This window comes from Pogoniulus pusillus, chromosome 13 (assembly GCF_015220805.1).
Source record: "Pogoniulus pusillus isolate bPogPus1 chromosome 13, bPogPus1.pri, whole genome shotgun sequence".
Classification (NCBI taxonomy): Eukaryota; Metazoa; Chordata; class Aves; order Piciformes; family Lybiidae; genus Pogoniulus; species Pogoniulus pusillus.
This window is the reverse complement of record NC_087276.1, coordinates 6759051-6779133: the sequence shown is the minus strand read 5'-3', so window position 1 is coordinate 6779133 and position 20083 is coordinate 6759051.

Sequence of the window (20083 nt, the reverse complement as noted above, 5' to 3'; positions counted from 1 at the left end):
CGGCGTGCCTCGACGCCCGGCGCCCCCGACCTGCCCGAGTCCGCTCCCCAGGACGGACCCGGGAGAGGGCAGCGGACAGGCGGGAATGGATGCTGACTCCCTCACAGCCTTTGGACTTCATCAAGTATAGATCAGGTCTAAACCTTGCGGTGCGAACCTCGAATATTGTTTGAAGAGGATCCGAAATATTTCCAAACAATGCCTTTTTTTTTCCCTCTCCTTCCCCCCCCCCCCCCTTTCTCTCTCTCTCTTTCTCTTTCTCTTTATTTTTTTTTTAACACAATGGAGAGTTATTAAAGCGCTTGTTGGTAAAGTGAGCATGTGTTCTGCAATCATCAAAAATTGATATGTACCGCCAGTAAAGTAATTATGCACCATCCTGAGGATACGAGAACAGTACATTGTTAATCCACTTGCACACCCGTTGACTTGCTGCATCAGGCTGCAAATAGCTTAATTAAGTCATACACGTGGAATATAACCATATTGTTACATTGCATTATGCACACTATATCTCAATTTATTGGGACAATTAATGTTAGTGATAGACCTAGGGCAAAAAATATTATCCACAAAGCACTAAAGTTGCATTCTGGTGACATTTGCAGTATGGGGAGTAAACACTGAAACGAGCTACAACCTTCTGAGAACTGTGAGGACTTTCGAGCACGCTTTCTGCCCCCAAGCTCCTCCTTAACAGGCACTTTGACACGTCGGAGGAAAAGATATTTTTTCTCTGTTTTTTAGCTGTGCCTTGACTTGTGAAAACATCCCAAAAGCTAAACTCTCTCTCTTCTTCACTCAAGGGAAGTTTGCGCTTGATAGGGGCTCTGAGGTCTGTCCTGAGAGGGTGTGAAATTCAGAACGAGAGAGCTAAGAGCCAGAGAGGATTTCCCGCAGAACTGTAGAAGGGTTGGCATAGTGGGGGTGCGCAGCATGGATCTGTGAGGACGCACCAGTCAGTCTAATATCTCGCACACTCGTGAAAGTGACCACATGCCAGTATTTCGCACTGACGAGCGGACAGGCTGCATCCTGGGTGTGACCTCAGTGTTGCTGCTGGGCCCATCCTGCCCAGAGCGGGGCAGAGTCGTCCCGGTGCTCTCGGAATCCCGGCAGAGTCGGAACACAACGAATGAAGCATCGTCAGCGCCCAGCCGATGGCCAAGGTGGGGATTCAGACCGGCCAGTAGCGCTCAGCCCCCTACCTGGGATCAGTCTGCCCCCTCGCCTCCCCAAAATGCGGTGCCCTCCCTGGGATTACCTCCCCGCAGGGAGCCTCGTTGGTGTCGGTACACTCTACACAGGAAACCGAGTGGGAGAGGCTGTGAGACCTGTCCCACTCAAAGGGTAGCCCCGGGGTGGTAGCGAGTCTCTGCCCCGCCAGACTATTGTACAAGTCATTTGCGTAAGCAGGCGCAGACAGGCTACTGGAAGCATGCGGCTGAGATGCACTCCTTTAGCGCCTGATTTACACCTTTCTCCTCAAAATCGCTCAGAATCGATATTATTTTCTAGGAAACAAAATGTCCCCAGATCAACCCAAAATCTCTTCGTCTGACCGATCTAGCAGCCTCATCAAAATTTCCTAAATGCCCCTCGATGGGTGCACTGTCATTCCCATCAGGAAGAAGTCTCCTCAAGTTTCCACAGCCAATGCTCTTGGGGGACGCAAAGAGCAATTTCAGCCTCCCGAGGTTTTTAGTTTAACGGATTTCTCAAGTCTTTTGGAGAAAAGGCCTCCAGAATATACCCAGTATTTTTAAAAGACGTCTCTCCTGCTCACGTCGAGCTGACCCGCTAAGGGCAGCCCCGGGCACAGGCAGGATCACGAGGTGTGCTAAGCACCAGCAGAGGTTCCAGCAGGACAGGGGGTGTCGGATGGATTATCTATGTCATCTCCCAGTCTGGTGGCGGGCGCTGCTGAGCCACATAAACACCCGAGTTGGGGGTACTCCAAAGCGTTTTTTTTCCCCCCTTACTTTCCCCCATCAACTCCTTTTTTCTCTTATTTCAGCACTTCCCGTAAGCTGTCCTAAAAGCGGGGAAAACAGCTACAATCTGGTTTTTGCTCCTGATGACTGGCGTGGCTGATGCCGTGGTCATCCCTGCAGCGCCTGTTGGGCACGGAGGTCATTAGGCATCAGGAAACCTTATAGTAAATTTGCTCTTGGAAAGGTGACCATGTCCAGTGTGTGACTCGCACCCTCATATAGATGCGATAACACACACTTCCTCCTCCGCTCTATGCCTCGCTTTCAGCAGAATAGCTCCTTATTCTCCTTACATTTCGTTTAATCGTTTACAAATGACGCCCAATATTAGACTTTAACCTCCGTCCACCTTCGAGAAACAGCCATTTCATGGGGATTCCCTTCTTTCCTCGGATCCCAGTCTCTTCTTGAAGCATCCCCCGCCCGCAGACCGAACTTCGGGCAGCACTTTCCACCCTCTTAGAGCGCAGACAGCACTTGCCACCCCACCCGTGAGCACGGCGGCTCCCTCCCCGCGGAGGCACCCGCAGCCCTCTCACGGGGATCTGAGGTGGATGTGCGCAGGTTGCTCTGCCTAAGGAGCTGCCCTGCCTTGCCGGGGCACAGGTAGCTTCTGGCATCGGAGCGACTCTCCCATGCCGTGCTGCGTGGTTGGCAGTTCGATCACCCCATCCCCTCTGTTAAGAGACCTACGCGGCACGGCCCTGCCCGGTGGCAGGAGGGGTTGTGTCTGGCCTTTGGGTCTCGGTCCCGCGCACGGGGGCCAGAGGTGAAGGGAGGGAGATTTATCTCGGCGTTAGGCATTTGAGGGCTGGCTGTAGTGCCCTCCCTCCCCCCATCCCCTCAGACACTTGCTTTGAAGGACGAGAATAACTAAGAAATAAGGGGCAAGAGGCGAGGGGACCTCAGGCGGGGCGGGAAAGGCGTTTTTAGCCCCTAATTCTGCAAATTACTCTCCCTTCCGCACAGCCAACACTGACGTTTTCCCCGGACCAGAGGCATCAAAAGCTCTGTCCTGTTATCAAAGCAGGTGGACACTGGCTTAGATCCAGACTAAAGCGCCAGGTATCTGCCTTCGCTTACTGTCAGGACGAGTTTCTGGAAGCCAATAGCACCCTCCGAGTGCAGTTAAAATAATCAGAACTGCAAAGATTTTTATGACAAAATACAATAGTTTGCTGGTGGTGTTTATGGATATTTTCCAACAAGCCACCAAACCTGCACCCAAATTAACACCTTGTTCCATGGAGTCCATAGTCTGGGGTATTTATAATTGTTGTTATTTTTATTCTGTGTTATTATTTGTACTTATATATTACTCAGAAGAAGGACCGGAACTGATTTACAGTATAGCCTGCAGTCGCAGTCCTTGCGACTTGTCCTTCTTGGTTACGGCAGAGAAGCCTGCCTTGGTAACACCTTGCCCAGGGACTTTGTGATCCCGTTTCTTTCTAAAAATCAAAACTGAAAAATTTCCCACCTAGTCCAAAGGCAGAAAGAAAAACGATTCGTGACACGTTAATTATAAAAGTTCACTTATGTTCGGGTTTTTGAGATACTTTTAAGGGGAGGCAGAGAGAAACAAAGCACGGTAAACACGGGGGAAAAAAAAGAAAAGCTGAAAGTCTAGAGGACTGTAACTTCAGTTGATGGGTTTGAAGCGGGCAGACTCTGTCTACCTTTGGCCATCTGGCTGGTTTAAGCTTTTGCCCCCATGCTGTATGATTTTAGCTTAAAATCTCTTCCGTTGCAGCGCCGCTTTTATTGAACTCATCAAAAGCAAACTTTCCTCGATTTTTTTTTTTTTTTTTTAAGGAGGGCTAAAATAATAAGCCGACCACTGTGACATTCTCTGGGCTTAGGCCATTTTTCATAACGCAGCTGATACGCTTTTGTGCAGCTAAGGCGACCAAACAGATGAATAACGAGAAAAGTCTCTCGAAAACTAAAGCTTCCAGCTTTTCCCATCTTTAAAAAGTTAAGTAAAATGAGAGGTGAATGTAAAAAAAAACAAAACCTTTCCAAATCCAAACCCGAAAAGCCACCATACCAAACATCAGGACAATACTTTTATACCTCTGGATGGTAACGATGCCTTTTAAACAACTTACACAGACACATACGCACACACACACGCGCGCACACACACACACACACACACCCCACACACACTCACACAAAACTTTAAAGCTTGTGAAACTGCCCAGGTGGTGTTTATAGGACTGTAGCCAGTGAGTTGTAAAGAAATCCGAGACATTTAAAGGAGATTAGACTATTTTAAAATATATGATGAAACTTTTTTTTCCCTTTTCTTATTTTTTCAAATATTTGTTCCTGTTGCACTGTAGCTATCCTGTTTAAAGCAGAGTTTGAAGGATCAAGTTGTCTGCAGCACTAAAGAAGAGTCCCACAAATTGTGATGATTTGGCAGGCGGGGGTAAGTTTATTTGGAAAAAAAAAAAAAAGAAGCTTTTTTTTTTTTTTAAATGCTTGTACGTTTGTGTCCAAAATCTCTGCTGCAAAGAAAAGATGCTTTGGTGATTTTAACGTAATTTTAACCACAAACCAGTTTTGTGCTTAGAATCTCGCATCTAACGTTGTTGATGTTCTTCCTGCAATTTTGTCAAAAAATAAAAGAAAAGAAAAGAAAAGAAAAAGAAAAAGTCATCAAACCTCTCCCAGTAGCAGAGGCAGGCAATAGCCAGACCCCACGGTGCGGGACTGAGAGGCGACTGTACGAGGCAACAAGTACAAATTTTATTTGGAAGCTTGTTGGGTTTTGGTTCGTGGGTTTGTTTGTTTGTTTGGGGGGTTTTGTTTATTTTTTCTGCCTTTTTTTGTTGGTTTGTTTGTTTTAAATTCCACTGTCATGTATGCACGTATTTATTCATTTTGCACGCGCAGCCCCCAAATTTCAGTGCTTTTAGACCACAATTGCGAATCCCGGGTTTATAATGAAAACTACTGTACATACAGCCTGGATGGAAGCACAGCCATTGGTTCAAACAAAATGACTATTGATTCAAAGTGCGGGCCCTCCAGGCTGAACCAAGAAGGAAGGAATAGATCGCCGAGGTTTTTTCCCCCCCTTTCTTTATTTTTATCTTTCCCCCTCTTTCTGTAGTCTTTTTTCCTCTTCCCTTTTTCCCCTTAAAAGAGAAAGAGACTTTTAAGATGCGAGTGTGACAGCCACCCCCCAGTCCTTTAATTCTTTGGATTTTTTTTGGGGGAGGATAGTAGGAAGAATTTTCCCCAGAGACATAATAAGATTTGGTTGGAAAATTCTGCAGGAAGATCACCCTCAGGGATAAATTCCAGCCTTTCCTATTCAAAATATGAGTTTAGTTTATCGCGACGACGTGGGGAGAAATGAGGATAATAAAGTAACTCGATTCCTCCTCCCCCCTCCTCCCCACGCACTTTCCAATGAGGACTCAAACTACGCTTTCCTGCCACTGGTCTGTCCGCTCGCCCAATTTCTCCGGAGGTGCTTAGCGCACTGAGCCGGGCAGCAATGGGTAGCGCAGCCTCATTTGTTCAGAGAATGGGGAGGGACAGGAGGAATATGAAGGGAAATAAATAAATAAATATCAAGGAAAAGTTAAAAAAAAAAAAAAAAAAAAGAAAAAAGGAGGAGGAGGGGGTGAGGCTGGGGGAGTGGAACAGAACAGTACGAAAAAAGCACCAGGTTATTGGAAGGCTCTTGTTAGCAAAAGGAGGTGATGGTGCAGGAGCTGCACCCCGGGCACCCTCGGAGCCTCCAGCCTTTCCACCCGGGAGCTGTCTGGAAGCGATCACAGCCGGCTCACAGCTAATAATGCCCTTCGCAGAGGCTTGGTCTGCGGTGCTCGCAGAAAATGCAACTTTTGCCCCATTGGTTAGCTAGGTGAATTAGCACACACTGCAACTGAACAGTACTTGACCTTTGCCTTTATGTTTGCTCAAATGTTTGCCTAAAACACAATCACCCTTGACAAGAGAGCATGCTACCGTGTGACACTGCCTATTCAATAGATAGATGTTCCCTGCCACACACAACCCAGTTCAGCATTTTAAATAGCTTAGGTATTTGTAAAAGCCGTATAAATTAATGTCTGATGATTGCTAGTTGCTGGTTAAAGAGCCGACCGTTTAACATGTAGAGTAAGAGTCGGCTTAAAATAGCCCAAACCAGACCAAACCAAACAACCGGACAAACTGGGATATAAGGTCGGAAAAGAGATCTTGTGGCCATAGCGATCAACAGATTCTTATTGTTCCCCGTTCATAGTGTGGCTTGTCAAGCTGCACTAACAGATCAAGTTTGGGACTGGCTATGGGAGAGGTTAAACTCAGGCACTGCCCGTCGACTGATGCTGGCAGAGAGATGTGCGGCGTGAGATGTGCACCTGAGAAATTCGTAGGTGACACAGGCAAAAGGATGGAGGCCGGCAGGTTACTCTGATATTAATCTGACATAGCCGCCGTTACACGAACTTCTCTTGCAGAAATTGGGCGAACATCGAGAAACTTTAGGGGAAGAAAAAAAAAAAAGAATAGAAAAAAAGTTGTCATTTGGAGGGAGAGTTTTGTACGATGATTTGATCGCCGAAATCTGAAGTCCTAAACATTCCCTCAAAGCCCGCAAGGAGCAGAGCCGGACCCGGGCTGCAGCCAGCCACAGGCAGGGCGGCACTCGGCAGGGCGACTGGGCGGGCACGGCGGCGGCCGGGGCTCCGAGCTCCTTCGCGGAGGTGGCGGCGGGACGGGACAGGCAGCGGCGGGGAGAAACGGAGCATAAAACAGTCACCCTTCGTATTTATCAGACAGGGCATCATTCATTAATAAAATGACACCTGTCATGTGGCTTTTGTTTGAAAGGCGACTTTATTATTTGGAAGCTTGTGATAAAGCTGTTCCCTGGAACAGAATATTTATACCAGCTGCTGTTTGTAATGTAAGCGGATATCTGCACATTTCGCCAGTGCTTCTAGTCGGTGAAGTACTTCGCAGACAAACAGGAAAAGTGCAAGTGATATTGCAAACAATTGTTCTGCTTTGATTTACCTTTATCGTCATCATCTGCAGGATTTTTTGTTGTTGTTGACCAATATTTTACTTCCAAATTTGAGAAACAACTTCCCTTCAATCTCTCCCTCTGTGTTTTATTTTCAAGGCATGATTCAATCAGGATCATTTTGAAAAAAGTTAATTCGTATTTATATGAACATCCTGCATTAGCTCTAACGCTATTTTGGCATTAAAACCAAGCTGGCAGAAGCCAGAAACGTAGATTAGACAAAACGGTTGTTACAGGAGTGGAACTACAACGCGCTTAGTGAAATATTCAGCTGTTACTCCTTGAGCTATAGTGAATTAGTTCCTATTAATCACTTAATATTTTTTAACCAACAATTATATTATTTCGTTTACAATGGTCTAGTAAATGATTAGAAAAATAGCAAACTGACTTCACAAATAAGATACTTGTAAATGAGAGGAATCCAAATCTAATATATTTGAAGTCTGACTGTCCCCCGATGAGTTTATTTTGGATCACGCAGACCCGTGTAAGATGCGTGCCCAGCTCTGCCCACCCACGCTCCTGTCAGGAGCTGCCACGGCTCCGCGGTTCTGCGCCCACCCGGGGCTGATGCTCAAGTCAAATTCACTGCAAAGGTCAGAGCCCCGAGGAGAGCCTGTCCCCTGGCACCACACCGCCTGCTTGTCCAGAATGAGCAGCCCTAGCTTTGGCACTTCTCGGCTTCGCTTTGCTCTGATTTTTTGTCAGAGTCAAACTTGACCTAGTGGAAACAACCTTCCCTATAGGCTGAAATGATATCTTGGCTTATTTGCTTCAGTGTGGCTGAGTTTTGATGTGGACACATGTTCACTTAGGCTTATAGGTCACTAGTGACCTAGAATAACATAGCACGTACCCCTAGAGGCAAAACAACTGAAGTGAACTTTAAGGCCAGATGATATTCGAAGAGAAGTTGTGTGGAAACCGCCGCAGCTCGTTTTATCCAAAGAAAGCAGGGATGAGACCTGCGGGGACGGGTGGTGCGTGGCTTCACGCACGCACAGCTGCACATGCCAGGTACCGCCTAGTCTTGTTACGAAGGAACTCGTTGGGAAACTTCACCTGGAAGAAACGGGAACTGAGGAAGCCCTCGAGTGAAATGGGCTTCGACATGAGGAGATTTTAGGAGTGTTTACTCTAATTTTGCTGGAGGTTAGAATATGTTGTAAGGAGGAATCATCGATTACAGGAGAAACACGGTTTGCACATGGAGTGTCAATAATGATTTCAAAAATTTCTGTATCAGAAATGTCTATTTATATTCCTTTAGGTATAGAAAAGCAAGCTTATCTTTCTCTCCCACCACAAAGTAAAAAAAAAACCAACAAAACAACCTACAACAAACAAATCCATCCCAAACAAACACACCCCAAACAACTCGACGTGAAATAGTGTCTTGATGTGTTCCCGAAATGATAGTTGTTTTCTGTTCATTTTTGGCCTGGAGTGGTCTTCTGTGTTTATTAGCTGATATTATTTTAAGTGGAAAAAAACCTAATTCTCTGGGCATCTTGAGAAGTTCTTTTACCGGCAGCTCCATTCTGATCAGAATGCCCAGTAAAATGTTCTTCCAGAGACAGAGGGCACAGCTCAGCATCATCGAATTTTCCAGGAATACCCACATGGCTTGCTTAGCCTTTATACCTTTAATTTTTAAATGATGAGTTTTACTGGCAGGAAGATCAAGGGTGCGTGTCTCTTCTGTGTTTGCTATTCTGTGCAGGTATCTCTGATTAGAGTAGGACACCCAGCATAAATAAGCAGCTACTGTATGAGAGTTTAAAGCACGACTGTTCCTCTTTGGTTCAGAATCACTGCCTACAGTTATTGTCCGATTTCCGATGCCTGTTACGTATACAATCGAGCCTATAACTACCTGCTGATTTCTTTGTAGTAGTTAAAGAGAGTTTATACTGTTTGGGCAATATTGTCCAGTCGTTACGTCTCCAGAAGCTGTCATGAAAGCTTGGATATACTCTGTCCAATCTGCAAGTAATCAATGAAATTTACGAGCTCGACCTCCTCTTTACACACATTTCCTGTCCAAAGAAGAAAAACTGAGTTATGAAGGTGTCTGGGTCTCCTTCACAGCACCTCTTACTCAGCGGCTTTGGAAGGAAAAGGAATGCCTGGATCTGTGCCTTCGTAAGGGAATGATAGTCGGGTGTCAGTTTCTCGCGCTGCAGAACCCCGGGAGCGGAGTGGCTGGTGATAGCCTGGGGGGAGCCCGGGGCGCACGGAGGGGCTGCCCCTTCTCCGACTGCGGCGGGACCCTCCCGCGGGTGCTGGTCCGCCTGGGGCCGAGCGCTGCCCCTGTTGCCTCCGTTCTCCGCGCGCTTGATAACAGCGGAGGGAAAGGGCCAGGCGCTGAGCAGCGGTGGCGCGGGGTTGGATATTGCACGGCATCCCTGCGCCCGCTTCTCACCCGGGCTTCTCGGCTAAAAGACAGGCGACACCAGATCTGGGCGATGCCCCGAGCTCGGCTCCGCTCGGGGCTGTGCCTGGCCCTTCGTGCCGGTTCCGCCTCACCAGCCAGGGCTGCAGGCAGGGCGCCGAGTCACGTCCCTGCCCCCACTCTCTCTCCCTGTGCTCTCCTTCCGTCTGTGCTTTCCAGGGCCATCCAGGGCTTCTTGGGGACACGGGGGTCACCTGGAGGAGGGCGAACACAGCTAGGCGCATTTTCACCATGCCCCCCCACCCCCCAGGCTGTCCGGAGTGTATCTGCTTGTGTGTCAGGGAAGGAGCAGGCTGCTCCAGGCATCTCACTGCTCTTCTGAACACCAACCCGCTGCGGCTTTCTTCAGACGCTGTTATTAAAACAACATTTAGAGAGTGTGCATAATTGTACAGTTAAAAGGCATGGCCGATGCTTCTCAGCCCAGAAGGTCGGATCAGAGTAGCAGCTCTCCATCTTAAAAGATAGAAGAGAAGGGAAGAGAGAAGGGCCTGAAGTTTGACTAAGTCTTTCTTAAGGGGGGGGGGGGGGGGGGGGGGGAAGAAAAGAAGAGAAGGGCACTTGCAGGCTAACACAATGGTGATTTTGCCCTGACTCAACAATTAATCTTGTGAAAAGAGTGTGACCAGATAGGATGGGAAGCTAGTTCCCTGGGGAATTGGGGTAGGCAGTGGTGGAATAGGAGGAGGAGGGAAGAGGGATTGATCTTGAGCCCCAGGGTTCTACATCTTCCCTCAGTGGTTATCGTTCAGACAGGTAAAATACAGCCTGCCCAATGTCCCTTCCCCTTCTCTCCAAGACTCAGATACTGCCTGCAAGTAGATGCCATGGCCCCCAAGTCTTTCCAGTGCCATGCAAAACCACTGCCTCAGTAACGATTTTTATGACAGGCTCACCTCTACAGTCTCTGGGCACTGGCCCTGAGGCATGAGGATATCCCAGATGGTGAAGGGTCAACTCCTGTGCATTGAGCTGAGGCTGTCTGTGGATCTGGCATAAAACCAGGGTTAGGAAATCCTATGCAGGTCATAGGTAATTGCTAGGAGACACTTGTAAGGGTGAGGTGCTGCCCAGCAGATGCAGGAAGTACTGGATGATGCACCCATAGCATCCCAGCTATGATCTGTAGCCAGGCCTGAAACTGCCACAGCACACTGATTGGGACATATAGTGCCCTAACGCTCCCTTGTGCTCACCCACGAGTGTCCTGTGCTGGAACATGGCTACCACTCCTGTTTCATGTCCATCTGATATAAAGGCAGGAGCAAGGGCCTTGAGATCCATGAGCTCATCCCACTTCAATGCCTGCTCACCACCCTCAGTGAGAACTGCCTCTGCCTCCATTTGCAGCCCATGGTAAATATTCCTCAACAGTGCAAACCTAGACAGGAGGTCAGATGTCCTTGTCTAAATTAATTGACTTGAGGTGATTTTGCAGATAGTGATTTTCTTTAAAATGTAACTGAGAAAAGGCAGCCAGAGACAGAACAAGCTCTCACCAAGGACATTTGTGTTTCTTTAATAAACCTTTCTCTAATTTCCACTCTCTCCCAAACCTACTTGCCCAGAAATGAACTTCTTCAAAGCAGGAAACCAATCTGTGATGGAGTTAATCACCAAATCGTGTGGGAACATATTTTATGCAGGGTACCAAAGCCAGCGTAACCGATACAGCACAGACCAGTCATTTCTCCTGTTTCCTTTGCTGGAGTTTTAATGAAAAGGAAGTAACTGTAATGCAATCCTTTTTGAGAAATCAGCCCTTCTCACTGTTCGAAGCAAGGTAAGGAACCGAGCCGAGCTCGGGTGATTAGAGCTAATTCCAGGAGGGTTGTGTGTGTAGTGTCACATGTGAACCCAATCTGCCCCATGTCCTCATGGAAAGAACCAGAACTAGACTCAGTTTTCCATCCAGGATTGTTTATAGCCTGTCCTACACATGCGTGTCTGTTGACACTTGTAAGCAAAGAAGTAAAAACCACACTTGTGTATTTTCATGGACACTCCAATTTCTTTGCTGGCACATAAGACCAAGATTTCAGCATCTGAGGGTCTCATGCTATCCAGATTTATTTGATTTCTAAGAAAAAGGTGTTACTTTGATGTTCATTCCTCTAATATCTACTCAAAATCATGACTGGGAAACCAGCACCATTTTGCATCACTCATTAGAATATACTGTGATGTGTATGCTGTTATTTGCACTCGTATTTGTTATTAACAGCACTATAAATTAGTATGATCCTAACTTGACCATGGACAAGGTTCAGTGCTGCTACAGTAGTGGCCTGAGCCCAGCAGGTGGAAAGGCCCCAGCCTCCAGAAGAATTCTCAAGACCTGGGCTGGGCAGCACCTGTCCTTATTCCTGGCAATTTTTGGGAGGGGGAGGGGAGAGGAAGGGGGGGGCTGTTGGCACACGCCATGCCTGGGGTCACCAGAACTGGAGAGAGCCTAACACATGAATGAACTATCCTACTTCCCTGCCCCTGCAATCCTCAGGCACAAAAGTAGATCCAAATTATAAAAGCCTGTTCTGTGCATCATCAACAACAAAAAAAGCCCCCTATTCTCCCCTGACTTTGTTCTTTTGATTTTTTATAGATCAAAGGCAGGATAGAGAAAAAAAAAAATTGGCAGGCGAAGATAGACATTGTTCTAGTGACAAGATGAGGGTCCCGAAAGGAGAATGCTTGCTCCATCGGAAGTGGCTGCATGGCAAAGGGAGAAACCTCACTTTTCAAGCCCCTTTTCGAGGCATTGTCTTTGGGGCTGGAGCTGCTGCCATACAGTAGGGTCCCCATGGCAACGCAACCTGCTGCTGCTGCTGCCCCTCTTCCAGAGTTGAAGGCACTGAAAGGCAGCTGAAGTGACTGGGCTTAAAGAGCAACAGAATAAACAATATTTTGATTCATTGGGAGAAGAGAGAGAGGCTCCCGCCCCCCCACCTCCGCCCCCCGACCCATGAATGCTGGCATTGTCCATGCTTTTCTGAATCTGATTTACCATATCATAACCCCTAGGAAGAAGAAAACATCAATATCCCGAAGGAATGGAGATGTTTCTATGGAAAACCTAGGAATTTTAGTCCATAACAGATCTGGTGTAAAAATCAAAGAGATCAAAGGAGGCGCTCCCAGGAGTATAGATGCGTTTCTGAATTAAAGATGGACGATGCAGACTACAAAGTACTTTTTTTCCATCCTTCTTTATTCAGGCCTCTGTTTCCATTTCAAGGGAGGCGCTGTCCCAACATCATATCTGAGCCCAGACAGTCACTGTGAACAATGCTCGCAAAGCGGGAGAAACGCCAAAGAAAGCAAATCATAACAACCATCGAGCCTCTCAGGATTGTTTCTATTACAAACCTGAGTGAGACAATTAATTATGAAATCGGTAAAAAAACAGAGAGAAAAAAAAGAAAAAATGGGGGAAAAAAAAAGGAAAAAGGAAAAAAGGTGGCAAGGGAGAAAACCAAGCGAAGCGATTAATACAGACGGTAAAAGCTGCGAGGAGCAGTGCTCGGGGCTCGGTGATCTGGGGAGACAGGCTGGCTGATGACTGCCACCTCCTGAATCCCAACCCGTCGGAACCCCCCCGGGCTCTCAGCACCCCCCTGCCGGTCCTGCCAGTGTAGGGGCTGTCCTGGAAGCAGGGTTTCTGTGCGGGATGGAGGAGGAGCGGATTAGTCCCGAACCCTGCGGCTCTACCTGCTGTGAGCAGGGAGACTGCCCGCGCAGGCAGCGAGGCAGAGGAGGATCTGCGGACCATGCGCGCCCGCTCATCCCGGCGCTTCCGGGCAGGACGCTGTACTCCTGATCGATGTGCAGCTCCGAGAGTAGTGTCGGGTATTATTGGGCTGGCTTCAGTCTACCGAGTGTCATGCAAAACACGATGGGAATGGTCAGCTCGCCTGCCTGCCAGCAGCCGCTCCGTCACGCACGGCCCACATCCGCTGAGCCAGCCTGAGCGAGGCCGGCCGCACGGCTGTCGCCTCGGGGTGCAGGTTACCTCTGCGTGCCCGTGTCCCGGCAGAACCATCCCTTCGGAAAGGTGAAGCTCGCCCTGCGCAGACATCGCTGGGCCTTTACCCCGGAGATTGGGAATCGTAGCGGTAGAAATCCGTTGTTTAGAGCCCAAGAGGGTGAATATTACAGGAGTCAATTAAGTTGTTTGGAAACAAATGTAGAAAAAAAAAAGTACTGGGACTAATGTTATGAAGAAAGCCAATTAAAATGGTTTGATAAGCATATGTATTAGCAACAAGTGTAGCACAGAGGTCAGAAACAGCACTAAGTAAACAAAGTTGACAGAAGAGTGAATCTTTTGTGGCGGGTGCGCAGCTGTCCGGCCTCCTTTTGTCCAGGCTGAGGCTGGGTGCACGCTCCCTGCTGCCCTCTCCCCAACTCAGTGCACAAAAACAGATTGGGATGTTCTGCATGCATAGACAACATTGCAGCTCCAGTCCTCCCTTTTCTGTTCCTTTAGCAGACAGGGCTCTCCAGACATTTTTTCCTGACAGTAACAAAGCGGGGCTGTAAAACAGTTCAGAATAGGAGAGGAGAAAGAAGAGAAAAGAGTCCCCGAGGGGGAAAAACCCGCCATGACACCGGACAAAAGAATAGGAAGTTGAAAATAGAAATAAAACTGAAAGCACGAATTATCTTGTTAAACAGAGGTGCTTTTTGTCCGGAGTCGTCTTTGTGAGTTTTTAAAGTATCACGACGTGGAACAAGTATGTAAGTCCCCACACATACTTCAGTTAAAGATTCATGAGCTTCCGAGAGCCTTGATGGCTTATTTATATGTCAGCAAATTCTGCAGCTTAAATACGATTTAAAAAATAGACCTAGGGCTAGTCAGAGTCCCACAGATACGGCTTAAAACGTTCAGAGCGGGCAGGGAGATTCCTCTTAGGCCAGAGAAAGGAAATGAAAAGTTCAAGAAGCAACGAGCGGGGTTCTTTTCAAGTCTGAAGAAGAAACACAGGCCGGGCTATTTTCTGCCGGCTCGGCCCTTCCTGCACACACTGGCACTGGGTGCGAGTGCTTCAGGATGGGGATAGGAACACTTCATTCAGTAGCAGAAAGGCTTTTTCTGGCAGGTGAGGAGAAGTCTCAGGTCTGAATTGCCCCTGGCCTTGTCAGCCGAGCTAGAGGCTCGGGGCTGTCACCCAGGTAGTTCCCTTCCTTGGAGAAATTTGATACTGTCGTGAGAAAACCCACCACTTTGTCATGCCACCTCTTTCCAAGGATAGGGAACAGATTTGGGGAGTGATACGCCACTTCTTTACTTTGGCAAAGCCCTGGCATCGCGACTTTGAACTCGGTTTTATCTCTACACATGTCTTTCTTGGTTTAATGTTACTGGGGAAAAAATAGAGATAAAAAGAGGGGAAATTAAAGTCAACCAGGGAGCAGCAACAAAGCTCACATCCTCTGTAATTCGCCTCATTCCCTATATCCAATATTAAGTCTTGCTCGCCTTTCCCGGAAAACCTTGGAGCACAACTTTTGTTGAACCGGATCTGACAGGGAAACCTCAGCAGAAACAATAAAACACGGTTTCAAGGGACAGCACATGTTGCTCAACGTTGCCTAAAATCGCCTGCAATATTCTCAGAGTAAGTACACGGCAAGTGGCGCTTGCAGTCCCCTGAGAAATTGATAGCTCTTACATGCTTTTGATCCTGGACTCTGGTTTAGTCGAGTTTCAGTTTGGAAAAGACAGACGTGAAAGCCTAAATTTTATGGCTTCGGGATTTGAATATGAATCTTTGGTCTGGGCACAAGAACACACCAACCCATTGCAAATCAGAGGGGGAAAATCATGATAGCCTGTCACTGGAGCTGTGGTTCTTTGAAGCAGGGTCCAAGTGCAAAATTTCCTGATGAATCGAAGTCGTTAAATTTAAGCAAGGATGAGTTATTACTTAGCTTCCAAACTAGTGCAAATGTTTAATAAAAATCATATAATCCGTGGCCTTTCAGAATTGTTTTGTTTCACCAGCGGAAATTAAATCTGGGGCATCTCACCCATTTCGAAATGTCATCTTCCCAGTAAACTCCATTTATTATCATTATAATTTTTTCCTTTCGAGTCTGTCATTCTCGTGATTTAAGGAGACTCTTTGTGTCTTAGAGCAAAGATTTCTCCATCGGAACAAGCCGACTCTAGTCATATTGCTGCGTGGTTTTGCAAGCGTGGACAAACGGCCCCGAGAGCGCGTGTACCTCGTGCCCGAGGTCCCGCCGCTGGCCCTGCCCGGCCCCGCCGGTGGGACTCCAAGACCTCCGCTCTGCGCCAGTGCGAGCAGCGGACGCGGCTGCTCCCGCGGGCTCTGCCCGGCCGGCAGCGTGTCGGGGGCGTGTCGGGACCGTCGTGGCGTGTGCGCTGGGTCAAGTCCCACTCACGCACAGCGCGCCGAGAGCTCGCCTCGAACCGCTGAGCGCGACTGGCCCGGAGCTCGGCACCTTCCAGGTCGCTTTTCCAGCTCTCCTTTTCCCGCCCAGGGAGCGTTGGGGTAGTTTGCACAGTTGACATGAAATTCAGTGTAATCAGATGCCAGTGTCTAAATTAATACTAGTGTTTCGCAGATTCTAAAATCATCAAGGTATCGAACTAATTAAGTTTTGCGGCTTTCTTTAAGTCAAATGCTACCGCTTTATCCCTTTCGATGGGAGGCGGGTCTGCTCACTGGGACACATTCATCAGATACTTTCCAGAAGTTTATCTGTAGATCAGAACACGTTCTGAACTCTGCTTCTTATCCGTGAAATCTGAAAGCTTTGGAGAGTACCGTAAAAATAGAGCAGACAAGCCTGTAACTGCAGCAAGCAGATTCCAGCCCTCCCAACCTGCCATCCTGGTCATTTGGAGAAGTCTTGGACTTCTTCCCCCCCTCGAGGTTTTTGGAGAGACACTTTCCTGTACTTCCGTCTCATCACAGCTAGGTAAAATCAACAGGCAAGGTCTAAATGACAAATGTTTTAATCGGAGAGGGATTAACTGGGGACCCCTCTTTCGCTTTCTTGCAAACAGAATTTAAAAGTTTCCTAGAGTACAAGAAAGCTCTGATGACCTTACAATTCACCCTGCACATTAAAACCGTGGTTGCACGGCTGCCTTGCATGAGAAGGAAAAGCAATAGATTAAAGAGGAAATTGAAACAAGGACATTTCTGCTGAGATCGCAGTTGGTCTGGTATATCTTTTGGATCAGATCAAGAAAAACGAGTTTGATTTTGCCTGGCTGGGTAGAGAAAACCGCATCAAGGTGCGGCCCAGGGCTTTAGAAGTGAGCAGATGAGGAGCTCTTGTCTCCACACCAGAGCGGCGCCTTAAGCTAAGCAGAAAAGGCAGGTACACCTAAAGCCTTGCTCCTGTCTTTTGTGCCACACGCAAACAATGGAGAAGGAGGAGGTCTCTGACCGGGACCTCTTTACTGAAAGAGCTGCACCCACTCTCCCGGCTTCTTGGCAACACGAGTGGATCCGACCTCTCTTCCATCCCCGACCTTCAAAGGTTGTCCTTCCCCAAGGGTTTCTGCTGGTCCTAGCCACTGCCTGCTCTCTCTGAAACAGCAATCCCGCCTGGTGTAGAGGGTCTCGCCACCAGGTTTCCTCATCCGAGAGGAGCTGCAAAAGGTCTTCACAAGAGAACAACAAACCAGTAAAGTTTGGCAGAGCCCTTTGAGGGAGAAAGCAGTACCTTAAAATACAGGCAACAGGCAGAGGCAGGGTTATTCAAGCTGCTGAGGATCACACGGGAAGGGATGCCTTTCAGAGAAACCACAGGAGGGAGAAACTTGCTGCGTAGACACTTCAGTACTGGGTACCTGTGTGCAGCAGCGCCTGGACGGCGGGAATGAGCAAGCAGGAACTTGGTCTTTATTTCTCCTGTGCTTAAACCCACCATTACCGTTACCCTTGCATGCCGTCCCCGGTGTGTCGTCACTCAATAAAATTAAAAAAAGAAAAAGAGAAAGAACTGTATCAGAGGCCTTTGACAAACCCGAGTGCATCCCGAACTTGGCGACAGGCACATCTGTTGGCCGCGATACTCGCCGGGACTGGGGTTGGCTCGGCCCGGCCGCCCTGGCATCGCCTCTCCCTTCCACCCCGACATGATTTCTATTGCGACAGGAGTCAGGCCCCGCAGCACGACACTCTAGCCTGCGGGTCCAGGGCGGGAGGCTGGGAACTGTACCGGTTCGGGGCGATTCTCCCGACTCCTCGGGGAGCGGGAAGGTTTTCTGGCTTTGTATGGCCAGATCTGGGGCTGGGGCTCGGCCGAACTCGCCAAGACCCTCTCAGGAATGTAAATATTTCAGTCTTTCCTCTGAGAAACCAAACAGTCAAACAACAAAAACTTGCCCGGGCTAAGTCCCGGCGCGAGAGGTTGCAGATCATGTCATGTCCCTCTCCACAACCACATCCCGTTGCTAAGGGACATCGGTCAGCTCTGATGTAAAAGGAGAGATGACTTCATTGAAAAGGGTCGCATTTATAGTAGCAAAGTACTGTTAATATTTTCATTACGTTAAAAAAATAACTCGGTTAAAGGATACAGTTTGTTAGAATGATGTGAATACATTTCAAAGAAATCAAATACCCAGAGTTAATCAATATTCAGACACTCGAGGCTACAAAGCTAAGTGGAAACAAAGCCTTTTTCACCAGAGAAGCAGTAATGTGCGGCACCTGAAGTAAGTCACTGCTGGGGAGCTCTGTCAGACACTACTAATTAACCTACTTTTCAACTGAGTTGATGTCAACTTTTTTATAAGCGAGGAGAGAGACGCACTTTTCCTCGGATTTCATCTTCGCCCACCGCGATCTTTTCCCGCACCGATAGCCCTTGGGGCGCTCCCGGCTCTGCCGCCGCTGATCTGCCGCGGCCGCTCTGCGAGGCTCCGGGCAGCCCCGGCGGGGCGGTGCTCCCGCCCGCCGGCCCTAGCGATGAGACTTCCACCGCTTTCTTGGGGCTGAGCAGCATCAGTTCGGCAAGACTTTATTTTTAGTGTTTATCTGGGAGCGTGCTAAAGCAGCACCAATTGTAGCGACTTTTTATTTAGTTTTTCTTTCCCCCAGGAGCCACCCTCTGCCTCCTAAACGTTACAGGACAGTGACTGTCCAGAGACAGCTCTTCTTCAGCCCCTCAGACTTTCAGCAAAGTGGCCGTTCTCTGCACAGGAAAGCAGCATTCTAGTGTAACACTAGTAGTAGGATGGGGTGTAGTGCTGTTTGATTTACTTTAAGAAACTTCTCAGAGCAGGAAGACAGTATGAATCTGTCCTCTATACAAGAAAGAGTAGTTTTCAGGAATTCTTTATCTAGAAATCATGAAAATCTCCCAAATATTGCCACTCCCTCAAACAGACAAACCAAAACTCCTACATATATGGAAACAAACAAAAACCCCCACAAACTAAACCAAACCAACCAACCAAACCAAACCCATGTAGTCTTTCTCTACCACATTACTCTGAAAGCAACAACAAAGAAATCAAAGCTATACCTCACAACCTCATCTGAATTTTTGTAGCCCTTAGGTACAACCCTGTGTCAGTTTATATCACCTGCAGGCCTGGCCTGTGACTACATATATGAGAGCACCACTTCTTTTTGAGTGCTCCTGTCACAGAAAAGAGGAAAGCTGGAAGGTTACTGGTAGGTAGGTACAACCCTAGGCTATAAATAAATGAAAACTAGGAAATTATAAGAAATCTGAAAGTTTGATTATAGTTCTAGGGCGTGATTTGTGAGGAAAGATAGCGCACAAAATATTGATAGAATTACAGAATCATAGAATCAAGCAGGTTGGAAGAGATCTCTAAGATCATCCAGTCCAACCTAGCATCCAGCCCTATCCAGTCATCTAGACTGTGGCACTAAATGCCTCATCCAGTCTTTTGTTCAACACCTCCAGGGACGGTGACTCCACCACCTCCCTGGGCAGCCCATTCCAATGGCAAATCACCCTCTCTGTGAGAGTAAAGAAAATGAAGCTGAGAATCTCTGAACACACAAAGACTTATTGGTAAGGAAAAGGCTTGAACATTTTATTTCTCTGCAGTAGATGGCTGAACAGAAAATTAGCAGCAAAAGGGGATTGGGGCAAAGATAGATCAAGGTTGTTAGCTACAAGAACTGACCCAGCTAGCTTTTGGATTGTCCATCCATGGTGGAGATGCCAGAAGACTTTATCAGGCACTCTGTCTGAGTGTGGATCTAGCCTTGAGGAAGAAGATTCATTCATCAACCTCTCTAGCTATATCCCATGTATTTTAGGTAAGAGAAATTTCAAGTTTGGCACTGAAGAAAAAATAAAGTCACAGGACTCAAATTTGCACCATCACTATACTCAAAGGCAAGAGGCTCAGACTGTGCTCTCAATTCCTCACATTACTCCCAGCAATTAGGACCAGTTTTGAGGATAATAAGTTGGTTTTTGGCAGCAGCAGGAGTTATTTACTCTATTTAGTTACCGAAGGACAAGACAAGTAAAAGGGTGAACTTTGCAAAGTGGGAAGACTGTGTATCACAGTTCCAACTAGGTTGGAGTTGTGAAGTC